We start from the raw sequence: 17,366 nt of genomic DNA, 5'->3' as shown, positions 1-17,366 counted from the left end.
ACCTGCTGTACTAGCACTCCAGCCCTGAAACATAGTTTTATTGAAATAAATTTATTTGGAGCCGGCGAGGTGGTGCTAGAGGTAAGGTGTCTACCTTGCAAGTGCTAGCCAAGGAAGGACCGCGGTTTGATCCCCCGGCATCCCATATGGTCCCCCCAAGCCAGGGGCAATTTCTGAGCTCTTAGCCAGGAGTAACCCCTGAGCATCTAATGGGTGTGGCCCGAAAAAAAACCAAAAAAAAAAAAAAAAGAAAGAAATTTATTTCTAGAAATGAAGAATCACATACACATACTCACATGGGGGGGAGAAGAAGAAGAAGAAGAAGAAGAAGAAGAAGAAGAAGAAGAAGAAGAAGAAGAAGAAGAAAGAGAGAGAGAGAGAGAGAGAGAGAGAGAGAGAGAGAGAGAGAGAGAGAGAGAGATCTCCCGAGTAGATAAAAAAGCAGAGAATGGCTTCCGGGAGGAAGATATTACCTACAACTGCTATTTTTTTCTTTTGGTTTTTGGATCACACCTGGCAGCGCTCAGGGGTTACTCCTGGCTCTACACTCAGAAATCATTCCTGGCAGGCTCGGGGGACCATATGGGATGCCAGAATTCGAACCACTGTCCTTCTGCATGCAAGGCAAATGCAGTACCTCATTGCTATCTCTCTGGCCCTCTGCTTTATTTTCAACTCTACAAGTCTACCACATTTTCCTGCCCTCCAGTGCATTAATTTGCCTAGAGCCCTAAGGCAGGGCTTGATGGGCATGGGCGAGGCCTTAGGTTCAGTCCCTAGCACCGCAAAAACAAAACAAAACAAAACCAAAACACATCAAAGGAAAGAAAACAAAACCAAACCCAAATAATAAAAAATTGATTCTCCACAGCCAACAGGATAAGATCTAACTTGCTTAGCAGGCAGGTAAGAATGGCCCAAGTCTATTCATTTATTCTACAAATATTTATTGTTGTCTTACTCTGTGTCAGATCCATGTGAGACACCTAGAACACATGGGGCTCTGTTCCGTAAAGCTTGTATACTGAGTTAAAGAGTAAAGATTGCTCATCGTGGGGCCAGAGAGATAGTATAGCAGTAAGGTGTTTGCCTTGCATGCAGAAGAACGTTGGTTCGAATCCTGGCATCCCAATGGTGCCCCCAGCCTGCTGAGGGCAATTTCTTTTTATTTTTATTTATTTATTTACTTATTTTGGTTTTTGGGTTACACCCAGCAGTGCTCAGGGGTTACTCCTGGCTCTATGCTCAGAAATCGCCCCTGGCAGGTACAGGGGACCATAGGGGATGCTGGGATTCGAACCACTGTCCTTCATGAAAGGCAAACGCCTTACCTCCAAGTTATCTCTTTGGCCCCTGGGGGCAATTTCTGAGGCTAGAGCCAGGAGTAACCCCTGAGTGCTGCCGGGTGTGACCCAAAAAACAAAAAGCAAACGAAAAAAAAAACACTACTCATCATTAAGCTAGAACTAATGTGCAAGGGAGGAAATTCTCCTGCAGCCCCACACCCTTGCCTGGGCAATCAGGAGGACATCTCTGAGACAGGAGCTTCGGGTTTCTGGGAGTTCATCAGTCTGCATGGCAACAGCAGGGAGAGGTTCACATCAATAAAACCCTAAGTTGGTGCCAGAGAGATAGCATAGAGGTAAGCTGCTTGCCCTGCATGCAGAAGGATGGTGGTTCGAATCTCGGCATCCCATATGGCCCCCTGAGCCTGCCAGGAGCGATTTTTGAGCTTAGAGCCAGGAGTAACCCCTAAGCACTGCTGGGTGTGACCCAAAAACCAAAAATAAATAAATAAATAAATAAATAAATAAATAAAATCCTAAGTCAAGACCCCAACCTAAGCTCTAGCCATTGAGAGTGGTTGGAGTCTAAGGGGGTGAGAACAAGCAGGGTTGGAACCTTTGGAACCTTAAGGTTGGCTGTGTTTTGTTTAGGAGACACAACCAGAAGTAGTGCAGGAAACACTCATCATATGGTGATAAGGGCTACTCCCAGCTTGTTGCCCAGGGGACTACATGGTGCTAGGCACAAAAACCTCCCAAGCCTGATTGTGGTTTTCTTTATTCTGAGTGTGAAGAAAGGACCAGATTGAGTGCGGGTAGAAGAAAGGACATGGATTCTGATAGAGCAGTCAGAAATGTGAAAGCTTGGACCAGACCAGAGAGGCACACAGATGTGAGGATAACATGAAAGGCAATGCTGGCAGCACTGGGTGATATACTGGACTAGACGGATGGGAGATGAGGGTGGAGGTCTCTCAGATCCAGAGCCTAGAAAGTTGGGGCTGCTACAGATCTGGAGTGGAAGAAATGAGTGGAGGAAGTTGTCTGTAAATCCCCATAGGATAGTCTTATTTTTGTTTTTCTTTGCCCCTAAATGGGATTGTCAGACCAATCTTTTTTAGGAGAGTAGGATAGGGGTGAGTGGGCCAAAACTGATAGTGTTGAGGGGGACACTGTGGTGCTGGGGATTGAACACAGGTCAGCTAATGCAAGATAGTTACTTTAGTCCCTGTACTATCTCTGGCCCAGGTTCATCAGGGACTAAGTCTTGGGGTGCTGATCCCTGGGAATGGAGTGACAGGTTCTTTTTCTACCTTCAAAGTCCCCATAATTCAGTAGAGGTCGAGGAAAGAGTACAGTTTCTTCACACCGGACACTATGGGAGGAGGGGACGGTCCTTAGCTCAGCCTGAAAATCAGGTGGACTACCTGTGGCTACCTGCAGCCACCTGTGGCCTTCTATGGCCACCTGTGGCCCCCTGTAGTTTTAAGGGACTATTCAGCATGCCCAGAGGGTTCTGTCTTCATGTCTTTGCTCAGAGCTTTGATTCTCTGTACCTTGAGAAATTTTGTCCTCATTTCCACTTGCTTCTACCCTACCCATCTTCAAATCTTGTCCTGAAGCCGTTATCTTCAAGACACCGTCCTTGAAGATGCCAGCCCAGTTGCCATCAATCTTTTTCTATGGAACCCCTGAAGCATCCAGTGGCCAGCTAGTTAGCACGCTCCTCACATGTAGCACTGCGGCAAGGCTACTTGTGTCTGGCTCCCCACCCGCTGGCTGGCAAGCTCTTGGAGCCAGAGGGGTGATTGTTCAGTTTTCTGCAGCTGGGCACTGAGGGGTTACCACCGCAGTCTCCGTGGAGGCCGAGTAAAAGAGGGCGTTTTTTCTCTGCGGTGCCTGTAAACATTTGGGCATGCTCTGCGTAGCCCCCCTAGCTGCTTCTAAGAACCAATCAATCCCTTCATCCGCTAGGCTAGCACCTCTCCTCCTCTTCTCTCATGAGGACTTAGGGAGTCTAGACAAGGTCTTGAACCTCTCGTGTGTGTGTCCTTTCTCCTCCTCCTTCACCTCCAGCGTCCTTAGCATCAGATATTTCTGCAAAGGCATAGGAGCCCCCACCCCACCTTTAAGAGAGAGCTGTCAAGAGAGCTGGGAAGGAGGCTCCTTTAAGAGTGCCCGGCTAGGGGCGTGGATTGCGGGGAGCAGGCCCGAAAGGGAGGCGCGGTTGCTTTAAGAAGGAGCGAGGAGGCCTTGGAGATCGGGCGGGCGGGCAGGGGCACCGCCCCGAGCACCCCGATTCTTTGGAGCGGGGCGCGTCCGCTTTCATCGGGGGTGCGTTATGTGTGTGTGTGTGTGTGTGTGTGTGCGTGTGTGCGGGGAGGGCGACGGGCGTTACATCAGCCGCCACGTGTGGGCCTCTCAGCTGGTGTGGAGGCGGCGGGCCCGCCCCCGGGCCCCTGCGGTGGAAAAGTACCGGGGTGCCAGGGACCCCGCCTCCTTGCCCCGCCCCCGGTTCGGCTCCGGCCCCTCCCGGCCTCCGGGTAAGCCCCCTCCCGGCCGCCCGGCAGCCCGGGCCCCGGCCCCGCTGTGGCTGCGGGGTGCGGGGCGCAGGCTGCGGGGTGTTAGGCCTCTTGCCCTCACCTGCGGCCACCAGGAATGAAAGCTTTCCCGGGAGGGAGAAAATTCTTCCCGGGGTTGCAGCACCCCCCCAAAAAAAAAGAGCCCCCCTTCCCGCATCCCAAAACCAGAGGCAAAGGGGCCCTCGCGCGCGGACAAAGAGAGCCCCCCCAAGCTCCGGGGACTCCCCGGCGCGGCTCCCCGGGACTCCCGGACGCGCGGGAACCCGCTCCTGGGCAGCCAGATATGGGGAGGCCGCCGGCTGTCGGGGCCAGATAGGCGGCCAGGCCGAGCGGAGGAGCGAGGCGATGGAGCGCAGACGCTGCCAGCCAAGCCGGCAGCTCCCGGCCTCTGCAGGCCCCCCCCCCAAAAAAAAAGCATCCAGACCCACGGGCGACCCAGACGGACCGTGGCACGCTGAGGTGTCGGGGCCACCCGCCCCCGATCGAGCTAGCTTGCTGCACGCAGAACCTCTGCACACCCCTCTGCAAGACCTCCGCACACCCCCCTGCAAGAGTGTCTCACCTCACAGCCCGCTGCAGTTCCCGGGTGACAGATGCGATCCCCCGCCCCCCAGACGCGCGCACCTTACCCCGACCTTCGCGGCGAGACGGGCATCCCGGTGCGGGCACCCACACTCTTTCCCCACCGATGCCCGCATGCATGCGCGATCGCATCCACACACACACACACACTCACACACGCACAACACACGCACGCACGCCGGTCCCGGGGCTCAGCCCCACGGAGCCGCCGAGCCACCGGGCGGGCGGACAGACCGACGGACGGCAGGACAGACAAACCCGCGTGGGCCGCGGCGCCTCCTTTCCCCACAAGCGGCCAGTCGTCCCCCCTCCCCTTACCATGCTGCAGCCCCCGGCCCGGGCGTGCGGGGTCCGCACCGCGGTGCGCCCAGGTGGCTCTCTTAAAGGGCGAGTTGCATCAGCCTCCCGAGGCTCCCCGCCGCGCAGAAGCCGCCCGCCCCGCCGCGCCTCTCGCCGCTCCGCCGGAGCCGGTGGTGTTTTGGTTTCGGGGAGGCGGGGGCCAGAGTTTGGTGAAAGTTTTGGAGAGTGGAGACGGCTCCGGGAGTCCTCGCCAAGTCCCTCCTCTCCCCTCCCCGCGCTGCTCCCCCAGGCCGGCCACCCTCCTCCCCTCTTTCCCCGTCGTCTCATCCCCACCCCGCTGGCCGACTTCTCTGGCTCCTCCTCCTCCTCCCAGGGAATAAAATTACAAGTCGCTCCAGCTTTCGGATGATGGATCCCCGAGAACCCCTGGGAGTGGGCTCCACAAAAGACACCCCCTTTCTTCGTCCCCCTCCTTCCAGCTCTCCAGCTGGGGTCTCGAAGAAAGCAGATCCAGGTCCCTTTGGGCTGGCTGAGCTGGATTGGAGCCAGCAGGCAGGGGGTGGGGTGGAGGGGGACACTTTGAGGGGCTGGGGCTGAAGCTAGCCCGCCAAGCCCCCGGCCTTCTTTCTGCGCCTGCGTTCCCCCTTTTCCCCCTGGAGAGCAGTCAGAGCAAATTCCATTCCCATCGGAGCTGCACCGTGAGGGACTGACTGTGGGCACAGCTGGCCAAGGCCTGGGTTCTATACCTCCCAGCTGGAGGACAGGGGAGAGGCTTTCTCAGGGGTCCGTCTTTGACCACTAGCCTGGTGACCACAGGCCCTAGATTTCAGAGGCTGGGCCCGGTCTCCTCTTTGGGAGACAGACCTGGGATCCCATTCCACTGAAGGAGAGGCGATGGAAGAAGCAATGAATATTGAGCCTCCTCCAGTGGGGTGGGGGGCAGCTATAGTGCTCCAGACAGCCTCCAGGGAAAGTGCAGCTCACTTGTGCTCCCCATGCGAGAGCAGCCCCTTTTCAAGGAGACCCCCATGCCCGTCAGGGAAACCTGGTGGCCCTACCCTGAGTGGAAGGTTCTCCTGGGAAGAGTGCTCCTGGCCTCTGCACCCAAGTCCTTTCCTCTCTGCTGCTGCTGCTGCTGCTGTAGTCTGGACAGGAAACCAGTGTGATTTGTCCTTGATGACAGCTAGCCTCCCCGAGCTGAAGCACGTGCCGTTTCACCTCTGCTGTCCACAATCTACCATCCGAGGCACCACACTTCTCACTCTCAGAAGAGCATGTGGCTGCACACCACTGGCCGGCCGGCCCTCCCTCACATCCCAGAAACTTGTCTCAGGACCGGACCACAGATTGTGACCCGAGGGAGGGGCCTGGGTCTGGGAAGACACCGTGGTTATATAGGCAAGTCCATTGGCCTTTCACTTTGCTTCCGCATGTTTCCCATGAACAAACTGCAGGCTGTGTGAATGTGTGGGGATGTGAGTGTGGGTGGATGTGAGTGTGAGTGGTGAGTGATTTGTGAATGTGTGGGTGTGAGTTTAAGTGTGTATTATGTTGCATGTGTCGGTGTGTGTGGATGTGAGTGTATGTATGTAAGTGTGCGTTTATGTGTGTTTGTCTGTGTGTGTGATTGTATGTGTGTATTGCGCTGTGAGTGAGGAGACCAACATGACTGTCCCAGCCCACCTTTCCTCTCAGGCCTGGAGGCCTGATCTGTCCTCCTCCCCCTTCTCCCCTATCCACCATACAGGACCACCAGCTGGGATGGCAGGAGGCCAAGCGGGGAGGTTATGTGGGGGAGAGAGGGTGGAATCCCAGCCTCCTTAGTCTTGAAGCAGTAGATGAGAAGAGGGTATTGGGTGTGAGGGGACAACTGAGAACTGTCATGGCCCAGAAAGTGGGGCTCCCTGCCTTCCAGTAGATTCAGTCTTTTGGAAGGAGGCTAGCTGAGGCCTTAGGGATGGAGGTAGGGGCAGGGTTTCCAAAAGTGGGAAGGATGCTCAGGCTTCTTCACCCTTTGAGATCCTACCAGGAAGAGAGTTTGGGACTAGCCTGGGGGTGCAAAGGTAGCCGAGCCCTGTAGCCCATAGATTTCACCTGGGATGAAGAGACATCCGGATGGGGTTTGCCAGCATGGTCTGTTTTGTGCAGGGAGCCAAAGTATGGAGGGCATGCCTTACCCACCTTCCAAATTGAGTCACAGCCAGCCGGATCTGAGGAGGAACCAGGAGAAAGACTCTGAACTGAAGCAGCTGCTCTTTTCCAGCCAGAATGAAGCCCCAAGGGAGACAGGTCTGGGCCTAGCCCAGGTCAACGTGGGCAATGGCCTTCGTAGCTGGCAGGGAGCGCCTGGTCCTAGGCAGCTAGCTCCTGGCAGGAAAAGGGCATGGCCAGTCTGGTCAGGTCGCTGTGAGAGCCGGAGGAGGGTCAGGTGTGGGGACAGACAAGAGGACCTCGGGGTCAGGCATCCCCACTGCGTTCTGCCTCTTCCTGGAGCAGGGCAGCGGAGGGCAGGCTGCCAGCGGCCCCACCCACCCGTGGACGAGGGCGGGTCTCAGGAGCCTCCAGTTACAGGGCTGTTTCCTGAGAGGGCTGAACCCCCAGTGCGAGCAGAGCTTCCTCCTTTGCTGTTCCCAGCCTTCAGGATCAAAGCCTCTCTGCGAGGCAGTCAGGTTAGGTGTGCTTGTGTCTGCTGGCCATGTGGGCAAGGCCAAATTCACGCCACGTCTGAAGGAGGTTGTAAGAGCCCTGAGCACCAGGGTGCTGAGAGGCCCTGCCAAAAAACTGGGGGAGGGTGGCCGTGGCTTTGTGGTCTGGACTGGCCAGTGGTCTCACTTCCTCGGAGCTGTCTCAAGAGCCCAGGAGCATTCTGGGGATTGCTGGTGAGGCTGTATGTACCTCCCTTGAGCTTGAGGCCAGCTGTAGGTGCCAGCACCCTCCCTGCTTTGCTCCAGGCAAAGGATCCAGTGTGATTGGTTTCGGCTCCAACAATTGATTTAGAGGTTCCATGTGTCTCTTGAACCATTTCTGTTGGGCTTTCTCTGGCCACAAGTCCAGAGGGCAGAAGGAACTAACCATGAAATGCCAAGCAGGGCTCCAGGCTGTCCCACAGTGACCCCAGGTACAATGCACCACAGAGGGAACAGCACGTATGTACAGGACATTCAGCACCCAGTCTCCTCCATATCTTCGTGCTTCCAAAGTCCAGAATCACAGCTCAGGGCTTCCAGAGCTGCCCAGAGCATATAGAACCCCAAAATCAAAATGCCTAGTTTCCAGAGCCCCCAGTGTTCAATTCCCAGTGGCAAAGCATCTGGAGACCCCAGTGCTGCTGAGGCTGGTTCTTTTTCCTGGATAAAGTGGGGGAAAACTGGGTAGAAGATTTTCTTTCTGGATGTTTCCACCTGGGGTCACAGAGAGAAGCCCCGTAGAGGAGAGCAGGTTTTTCCCATGCCCCTTTCCAGCACTGCTTCTTGATCTGCCTGCCAGCCTGCCTGTCCCTCTTCATGTGCCTGGACCTGTGCCCATCTCTCTGCCTTCCCAGGCCTGCCCTGAGGCCTGAACCCACAGTCCGATGTGTTTGGGGGAAGGACCACCCCTGACCTGGATGATGGATGATCAGTGGTAGGTCACCACAGGGGTTGATGCGGCACTGACAGGCCAAGTGACCCAGTCCATGTGGCTTTGGATCTGGCTGCTGTTACTTCCTCCCCTCCTCACTGCCCTTCCAGAGGGTGGCAGCCAGTGCCCTCCTCCCTCAGTTGCTCCCATGTTGAAGATCAGGCCTCACTGTGGGTAGTAGGGGCTTCTCCCAAAGGCCCCCCTGAGTGGAGAGTCCTGGCACTGTCCTGCCCCACTGAACCAAGGGCCTCTTTGGACGGGGAAGACAGGAAGAGGGGTGGCTATAAGTGGAGCAGCCGGCACCAAAAATAGCTCTCACCCTGGGGAGAGTCCAGTAACACCCCCCCCCCCCCAGTCCAGCCCGCTCGCCCGTTTGCTGCCCTGGAACCTCAGGGGAGGGCTCCTGCCTGTCTGCACGTCTGCACTAAGTGGAGAAATCCTGCAACCTCGATGGACGGACAGAGCTGAGATGCACCCTGCAAGTGGTGATGTCACAGGGTCATGACATCACAGGTGCTGGATTTGGGTGGGGTACAGCTGTGGGGCGGGTGGGGCTTCATCTGCTGGCAGCTCCCCAGGGCTCCCAGCAGCTACAGAAGGCAGGGCTGGATAAGGCTGTTGCTGGGGGGTCCCTGTGTTATCTATGCCCTCCACATGTCTGATTAGTCTCTTTCCAGGGGCCTGCTGAGGGCGCTGGCCAGGAGCAGATTGCAGAAGGGGCGTCAGCTGGGCTGGCTGAGTTTCAGGGAAGACATCCGTGGTCATTTTGCTCCAGGAGGGAGTTGGGGGTGTGGGAGAGCAATGCGGGGTAGAGATTAGGGGGCTCTGAGGCCTGACCATCCACATGCCTGCTCCAGGCCTGCTTCTCACTAGTGGGGCAACGGAGACCCTCCTTGATAGCAGCAGAGTGCATGAGTGTAGATGGCATGGGAGGGCCTCTTCCTGATGAGATCTGGGTCTCCTCTGTCCCCAGCAGTAGGCCTGGCTGGGATTCCTGGGTGCTTGGCAGCCCTGAACAGTCCCAGATTTTCCCAGTGAGCCCTCACCTCCAGACTCCCCAGGATTCCCAGCCTTCCAATGGGGGTCCTTGAACAGACCCCACAGACACCTCTAGTCTGATCCCTAGTGCCCTCTAGTGACAAAAGCTTTCCACATATGGCCAGACAAGGGACCCTTACTGAGCTGGTAAACATCTCACCACCCTCATGTCTCCTTCACAACATAGAAATGACATTGGCTTCCTAGAAAAAAGGTTGAACAAGGTCAAACAATTTACCCAAGGCTGATAGACCTCATTAGTGGGAGAACTTGAACTTGAACCCAGATGGGCCTGACTCTGAGTCCCACAATCTCATCGCACAGGCCATAGAGGGCTGAGCCTGTGGCCCAGTGATCCAATCAAAGCACAGGTTCCTGCACCATAAAGAGATCTGAGCGTATCTATGATTGTGTCTCTGGCTATTGGGACTCTCCAATGTCAATTCTAAGCAGTATTTGGGAGCTGGATCTTTGGTATGATGACATGTTGGTTCTGTGTGACAAGGACAAGGCATGTCAAGTGGGTTGTGGAAAGTCACCATGTCACATGATGTGGCAGGAGGTGTGGAGGATTATGGTTGTAATGTGGAGGGTGGGGCTAGAAAGACTTTATGAGGAGAGGAATGAGGGGCTTGAATCCACAGCATTCTTTCTTCTGGTCCAGCACTGTTTGTCCCCATGACACTGGTGCTGGGCCACTCCCAGGCCAATCTCAGGCCCCTCCTACTCCCATTCTGGTCCTTCCTCCTCCTTTTCAGGAAGTAGAATGAACAGGGCCACAGAGTTGTATTTATTTTTGTTCATGCAGATTTTGTGAAAGCATGTTATAGAACTTTAAGTAATTTTTTGTGGGGGTCTGATTTTTTTTGTATTATTTTTATGTTTCCCTTCCTTTTCCCCTTTCTTTTCTTAAATTTATTTTTATAGTCTCTAGAAGGACTCCTCCCATTTTTTGCTTGTTTGAATTTTTGTCCCCCCCCCTTTTTTTCTTTTCTTTTTTTCTTACCTTCAAACAGAACCACATAACTTGAACCGTCTTGTTGTGCCTCACAAATTGAGGGGGAAATAATGGAGGGTACCAAGACCAAGCAGTCGTATGAACATTGAGTGGAAATAAAAAATGATCAGACTTAAACACCAGATCCAAAGCCAACTACAACAGAATCGATATCCAATCAACAACAAACTCGACATAGAAGGGACCACTTATACTAGCAGCCCGGGGGGCAAAGGAGGGGTGATATGGGATGCATTCTGGGAACAGGGGTGGAGGGAAGACAACATTGGTGGTAGGAATGCCCCTGATTCAATGTCGCTATGTACTTAAAATACTACTGTGAAAGATTTGTAATCCACTTTGGTCAAAATAAAAATTATTAATAAAAAATAACACCATAAGCATAATTTTATTACTTTATTTTCAGGGGTGCACAGGGCATACTCCTGGTTCTGTGTTCGGGGATCCTATGGAGTGCCGAGGATCAAACTGGGTCAGTCTTGTGCAAGGCCAGCACTAGTTTCTGTGTTATTATTCCATCCCCCCAAGTAGTGTTTTTGTTTACCTTTTTTTATGGGTCACACCCGGTGACGCTCAGAGGTTAATCTTGCCTCTGCGCTCAGAAATTGCTCCTGGCTTAGGGGACCATATGGGATGCCGGGGTTAGAACCCAGGTCCATCCTGGGTCAGCTGTGTGCAAGGCAAATGCTCCATCGATGTGCTATTGCTTTGCCCCACCCCTATTTTTTTTAAAAAGGGTATGGGGAGTGGCTCAGCTCTATAGCGTCACTTTTCCTATATAGTACATAGGTTCCATCTTCATCATCACCCATTGCCACACATACACACAGATATAATATGAGCACGCAAATACTTTGATTGGACTTTGAATATGTTTTCCTCCATTCTCCAGTCTGTGTTTGCAGTGTTTGCAGATTTCTGAATGATCGAGGAGGCTAAAACAATATTCATGGGTGCTGAAAGGAAATAAAGTGAAAAGCAGGATACCCTGTCAGTAACAGTACTGAAAACCACAGTACCTAAAAGGGAAAAAGAGGGCAGAGAAAATGAGGGGGGGACGGGACAGAGAAGATAGAAAAGAGGCAGGGTGCCGGAACATTGTATGACTGAAACTCAACCATCAACTACCATCAACTACTTTATAACTGTGTACCTTAGGGCGATTCATTTGAGAAAAGCAACAACAAAACAATGTTCACAGAAACACTAAATTGTTATTTTCTGGTTTCACTTTGTTGCTGTTGGTGCAGATGTGGCCAGAGTGGCAGTGGGTAAAAACTCCAAATGGATCCTCGTGGAGCTCCCAACTGTGTTAACAATCTGTATTCTTCACAGCTGTGATGCCTGCACAGCAAAACAGAAAAGGGCCAATTTCCTTTTCAGATGTTCTCCACAAAGCCGTCAAATGATCAATTTTATTAATTCAGTCCTTGAGTGAGTCTTTTCAATATTTTTGTGACCACATGTGGAAATTTCTTTCAGAATGCCTGCTGCTTACTGGAAGAGGGACGTCTCAAGGAAAAGCTCTGTTGAGAGTCTTGAGCTAAAAGTCCCTTTTCTCATTGGCCACTCGCTGGTCTTTTGGTCTTCAATGGGGAAACTTTCCAATGATACTGGGGCCCCGAAGACATATCCATGGATGCTTAGGGGCTATGCAGGACTGGAAATCAGGGCCTGGGTCATGTTCCATACGTGCCCAACTCTTTGGAGCTATCACATGGTTCCTGAACACGAATTTCACTTAAAAGAACAAATGACCCAAAAATAAAATTTCAGACTTAGGTATTTGACACACATTTCCTCAAAAGTGAATGAAAGGAGCCTATTGCATCAGGGGAAATCATTCAGGGACTAAGAAGAAGAGAGCTTGGAAAGCTCACTTGCTTGCTCAGAGCTCAGAGTTTGATCTTTGTGGCTTCATGCTCCCCCCCTCCATCCTCCTTCACAAGAACTATCCAGCAATGCTGGTCTCAAGCAGGGACATTGAATCATCTGGCCTGGTTGGCTCAGTCTCAGTGGGAGTAACCCCAGAACCCCTAAACTGCTCGAGAGTTTCCCAGTTCCCCACCCATCTTTTAGTGTTTGTTGATAATGATAAAATTAGAACTTTTAGGGCTTGGATAATAGCTCAAAGGGCCAGAGAGTGGGTCTTGCATGAACAGACCTTGAGTTTGATCTCTAGTTCTGCATGATCTAAGGCACCATTTGGGGGGTGACCCTGGTGTTCCCCAGCATCACGAGGCCCAAGGAACACCATATCTCTAGACACCACTTATGAATCACTTGGCTCAGTTGTCTGACATCATCAGGATTTTCCCCTAGACATCCCAGAGAACTATTTGGGAGCTCCCCCATACTCCTTCCAGCCTAGAAAATGTAAGACATTTTTTTTTTTTTGAAAATGTAAGACTTTTTTTTGGGGGGAGGGCACACCCAGCGGTGCTCAGGGGTTACTCCTGGCTGTCTGCTCGGAAATAGCTCCTGGCAGGCACGGGGGACCATATGGGACACCGGGATTCGAACCAACCACCTTAGGTCCTGGATCGGCTACTTGCAAGGCAAACGCCGCTATGCTATCTCTCCAGGCCCAAGATGTTGAATTTCTTTTTTCTTTCTTTTTTTTTTTTTTTGGTTTGGTTTTCGGGCCACACCCAGCATTGCTCAGGGGCTACTCCTGGCTGTCTGCTCAGAAATAGCTCCTGGCAGGCACGGGGGACCATATGGGACACCGGAATTCGAACCAACCACCTTAGGTCCTGGGTTGGCTGCTTGCAAGGCAAACACCGCTGTGCTATCTCTCTGGCGAAAATGTAAGACTTTTAAGTGAAAACTAGAATTTAGAAAACTTCTATTTGCTACTGTGAGTTTGAAAACTTCCTAAGGCACCAAACAATGACTAACCCTCAAGCCCCCATCAAACAATGAATGTGACCCCAAAACCAAATATATAATTAACATAAACATTAAATATATAATTAACATAAACATTTGAAACCAACTTAAAGCACTGGATATTTAATTTTTTTTTTTTTGCAGGGTTTTTTACACCCAGCAGTGCTCAGGTGTAACTCCTGGCTCTGCGCTCAGAAGTTACTCCTGGAAGGCTTGGGGGTCCCTATATGATGCTGGGATTTGAACCATTGTCCATCCTGGATTGGCTGCTTGCAAAGGCAAATGCCCTACTGCTTCCTTAATTATTTTTAAGAATATAAAGAGATGCTAAAAGAGAAATCAGAACATTTGAATGAAGAGTTTCTTCTTTTTTGTTTGCTTAGGATTTTGTTTGTTTGTTTGTTTGTTTATTCTTAGTTCTGTGCTCAAGGGTCTCTTCTTGGGAGGCTTAGTGGCAGTATCAGATTGGACCAGGGCTGGACCTATCTGCTGTGCTGTCTCTCCAGCTCTTGTTTTATTTAGACGCTGGAATGAGAGAGACTCAGTGATTGGGCACTTGCTTCCTGTGTGAGGTTCTCAATGTGATCCACAGATCTGCTGTGTCTTTGAGCTCTACAGGGAGGACCCAAAGATATCAAACCCAGGAGTAGCCCTGAGCACATCTGGGGTTGTCTCAAACAGAAGACCAACAACCAAGGACCCCAACAAAACAAAATAAAAGTTTTATTTGTAGGGCCCGGAGAGATAGCACAGCGACGTTTGCCTTGCAAGCAGCCGATCCAGGACCAAAGGTGGTTGGTTCGAATCCCCGTGTCCCATATGGTCCCCCGTGCCTGCCAGGAACTACTTCTGAGCAGACAGCCAGGAGTAACCCCTGAGCATTGCCGAGTGTGGCCCAAAAACAAAAACAAAAAAAAAAAAAAAAAAAAAAAAAAACCAACAAAAAACAAAAAACAAAAAACAAACAAAAAAAAGTTTTATTTGTAAAGGAAACAGATGGCATATATAGCTATTAAAATTAATAAGAGGCTAGATTCAAATGGTTTCTACCACAAGAAGAAATGATAAGGGCCAGAAAGATAGCATGGAGGTAAGGCCTTTGCCTTGCATGCAGAAAGATGGTGGTTCGAATCCTGGCATCCCATATGGTCCCCAGAGCCTGCCAGTAACGATTTCTGAGCGTAGAGCCAGAAGTAACTCCTGAGCACTGTTGGGTGTGACCCAAAAAAAACAAAAAGAAGAAGAAGAAGAAGAAGAAGAAGAAGAAGAAGAAGAAGAAGAAGAAGAAGAAGAAGAAGAAGGAATGATAAATATGTGATGATAAAATCTAGGTGTCAGCTGAGGTTACAATGACAGATATATTGCAATATAAAAGTGTTCCTGTTGCCAAAAAAACGTGTTCATGTTAATGCTATATGATGTTGTACATTAATTAGGATTCAGTTATTTAAAAAAAAAACATTTTTTTATTCCTGGAGCTGGAGTGATAGTACAGAGGTTAGGGCACTTGCCCCTACTTGACTCTGCAGTTGACTCAGGTTTAATCCCATGCATGGAATACTCCCCTGAGCACTATTGGGAGTAAGTCTGAGAACAGAATTGTGAATAAGCCCTAAGCACTGCTGCTTGTGGGCCCCCAAACAATAAACAACAACATAGACTTTCTGAGAGTCGGAGAGTTATTTCAAGGGTTAAGGTACTTGCCTTTCACATGGTCAGTCTGGTTCAATTCCCAGCATTGCATATGATTCTTTGAGCATCACCTTAAGTGGGTCCTGAGTATAACCCTCTTCACCCCCAAAATAAAAGAAAATAAAAAGAAAGAAGAAAAGACAGAAAGAAGAAAAGAAAGAAGAAAAAAGGAAGAAAGAGAAAAAAGAAAGAAAAGAAAAGAAAGCCTGTGGGAAAAAAGAAAGGAGAAAGAAAGGAAAAAAGGAAGGAAGGAAGAAAGGAAGAAAAAAGAAAAAAGAAAGAAAGAAAGAGAAAGAAAGAAAGAAAGAAAGAAAGAAAGAAAGAAAGAAAGAAAGAAAGAAAAAGAAAGAAAGAAAGCCTTGTGGGTAGATCTGCTAGCTCAAAGAGTAGAACAAATGCAGGAAGGAACCTTTTGGATCCAAGTACTGCTGGCCCCTTCCCAGTACCTACAGGCGTGGCCAAACAAATTGGCCTTGTTTTGTTGTCCTACCTAGACCTTTGTTAATATTTGTGCATTATTGAATAAGCGGCTTCATTGGCTTCTGCTATTATAATTCAGAGAGTTACAGGTTTTTCAACCTGTTCCCCGAATGCTGGCTAGCCTTCCCTGTCTTGGTGGTTAGTTCCCATGTCACAGCAGCTAGCTCTTTCCTAGGGAGAGGACACCGCAAGTCAACAGTTTCTGCCTCCAGGACCTATTAGGTCCAGCCACAGCCTCGGCCCATCACCCCTTGCTCACTCACCCTCATCTCTTCTGTTTCTAAGCACTTTCCTCCCTCTTTCCCTTTTAAAAGCTTTTGTTTATTGAGACCCTTGTGTTAAGAACTTTTATCTTTTTTTTTCTCACTTTATTCTCAATGCCTTTACAAGCTTGATGCTATTCTTCACCTCATTTTATAGACAAGAAAGTTCCTCCTTAGAGGAGAAGAAACTTGGAGGAATATTACTGGCTCAAAGCCCCTGATGATTTGTACATTGTAGGAGTTGTGCAATTCAAGTCAAGTACAAATCACCCTAATGGAATATACCACATGGCCTTACCTGAACCTCACATGTAGGTCTTTATTCTCAGAGTTCCCCACTGAAACCCAGGTTGTATTGAGGCATGCAATCCTGGTGAAAATGGTCTTGTTCTGGGGCCACACTTGGTGGTGCTCAGGGCTTAGTCCTGGCTCTGTATTTAGGGCTAACTTCTGGTGAGTTTGGGGGATTATATGGGAGACCAGGTGGGGAATCTGTCACCTGCAAGGCAAGCATCTACCTGCCCTATGATCGCTCTGGCCCCTTTTCCATAGAACCTTGATGCCAATATTTCAACTTCCACCCCTTTGGCCTCTTATTTCTCCCAGCTCACAGTGCATGTCAGCAAGGCCTTACTTGGGGCACATACTGAGTCCCTCACCTGAGCCCACATACCTGAGTTCACAGATGCGCCCCCACCTCGAGCCACAGAAGGCCCAGTGGACTGAGACAGATCGGAGTCGGCCCCTCAAAGCAGAGGTTAGGGTGAGTGTGAGAATGCAGGGTGTGAGCTGAGAGATGCAGGAGCCTCAGACTCAGCCCTAGATGCCATCTGAAATGTTCCCAGACCCCACTGACCTCTCAACCGCCTCAGCTCGGAATCACTGCCCCCGCTTCAAGAATCCTGCAGCCACCTCTGGGGCAACTGGGGCATCACCGTGGCAACCAGACCAGGCCAGCAGCGATGGGGAGCTCCAAATCTTATTGCCCCAACTATGGGCCTGTAACTCCTCTTACCTTGGGAAAGCCCAGGGGATACTCTGTGGGTGTGCGAGCTTCCAGAGGCCGAGATATTCCGTTTCCCAAATAATAGAGGGGATGTCTCTCTGCCCTTCTTCAGATGCAACATCCTAGGAAACTGAGGCTCTGTGCTCTGTATCCCACGCCCACATGCACCCCAGAAATATCTCTCCCCCTGTTGCTGGGAGCTGAGCTCTCAGGAGCTTTGTCGTTGGAACACCCAATGAGGAATAAAGGAGGAATTGCAAGGGCCGAGGTGACCTGAGAGAGGCCTAATGATCATAGACCAGGTCAGCCTAAGCGCCTTACCTCTCCCTCAATCCACACTCTAATCCCAGGTGGGGGACAGTCTAGAGGCAGCTGGTCACCCTTCGGGTGGGCACCTGAGATCTGCTTAGTTATGTTTGGCATAGCCAGGTGTGGCCTGGGGGCTTGGGTTTTACTGTCTCTGCTCTGTGGGTGTCTGCTCCTCCCCATAACTTTTATGCAGGTGTATGCCCTTATCCCAAGCACCTGCAAGCACCCAAGCTCTTGGGAAGAACTCTGCTGCTCTGACTCCTGGAAATGCAGTGATGGGGCCCTCTGGAGAATAAATGG

The 17,366-nt window shown here is 51.1% G+C and overlaps 1 protein-coding gene across 2 annotated transcripts in view; it reads right to left on the bottom strand.

Moving 5' to 3' along the window:
- The window catches only part of SLC6A9 (solute carrier family 6 member 9), a 36,240-nt gene extending 31,246 nt beyond the window's left edge, over positions 1–4,994 (bottom strand). The window contains exon 1 of one of the 2 annotated variants that reach the window (XM_049774750.1): positions 4,769–4,994. The gene's annotated coding sequence lies outside the window, so the exon portion shown is untranslated. Of the gene's footprint in view, positions 1–4,497; positions 4,524–4,768 lie in introns of those variants that run through there. The other variant, XM_049774751.1, reaches the window with a different exon arrangement.
- Between the last annotated feature and the right edge of the window lie 12,372 nt (positions 4,995–17,366).

The sequence above is a fragment of the Suncus etruscus genome, chromosome 6, assembly GCF_024139225.1.
Source record: "Suncus etruscus isolate mSunEtr1 chromosome 6, mSunEtr1.pri.cur, whole genome shotgun sequence".
NCBI classification, from domain to species: Eukaryota; Metazoa; Chordata; class Mammalia; order Eulipotyphla; family Soricidae; genus Suncus; species Suncus etruscus.
This window is presented reverse-complemented; position numbering and strand designations above follow the sequence as displayed.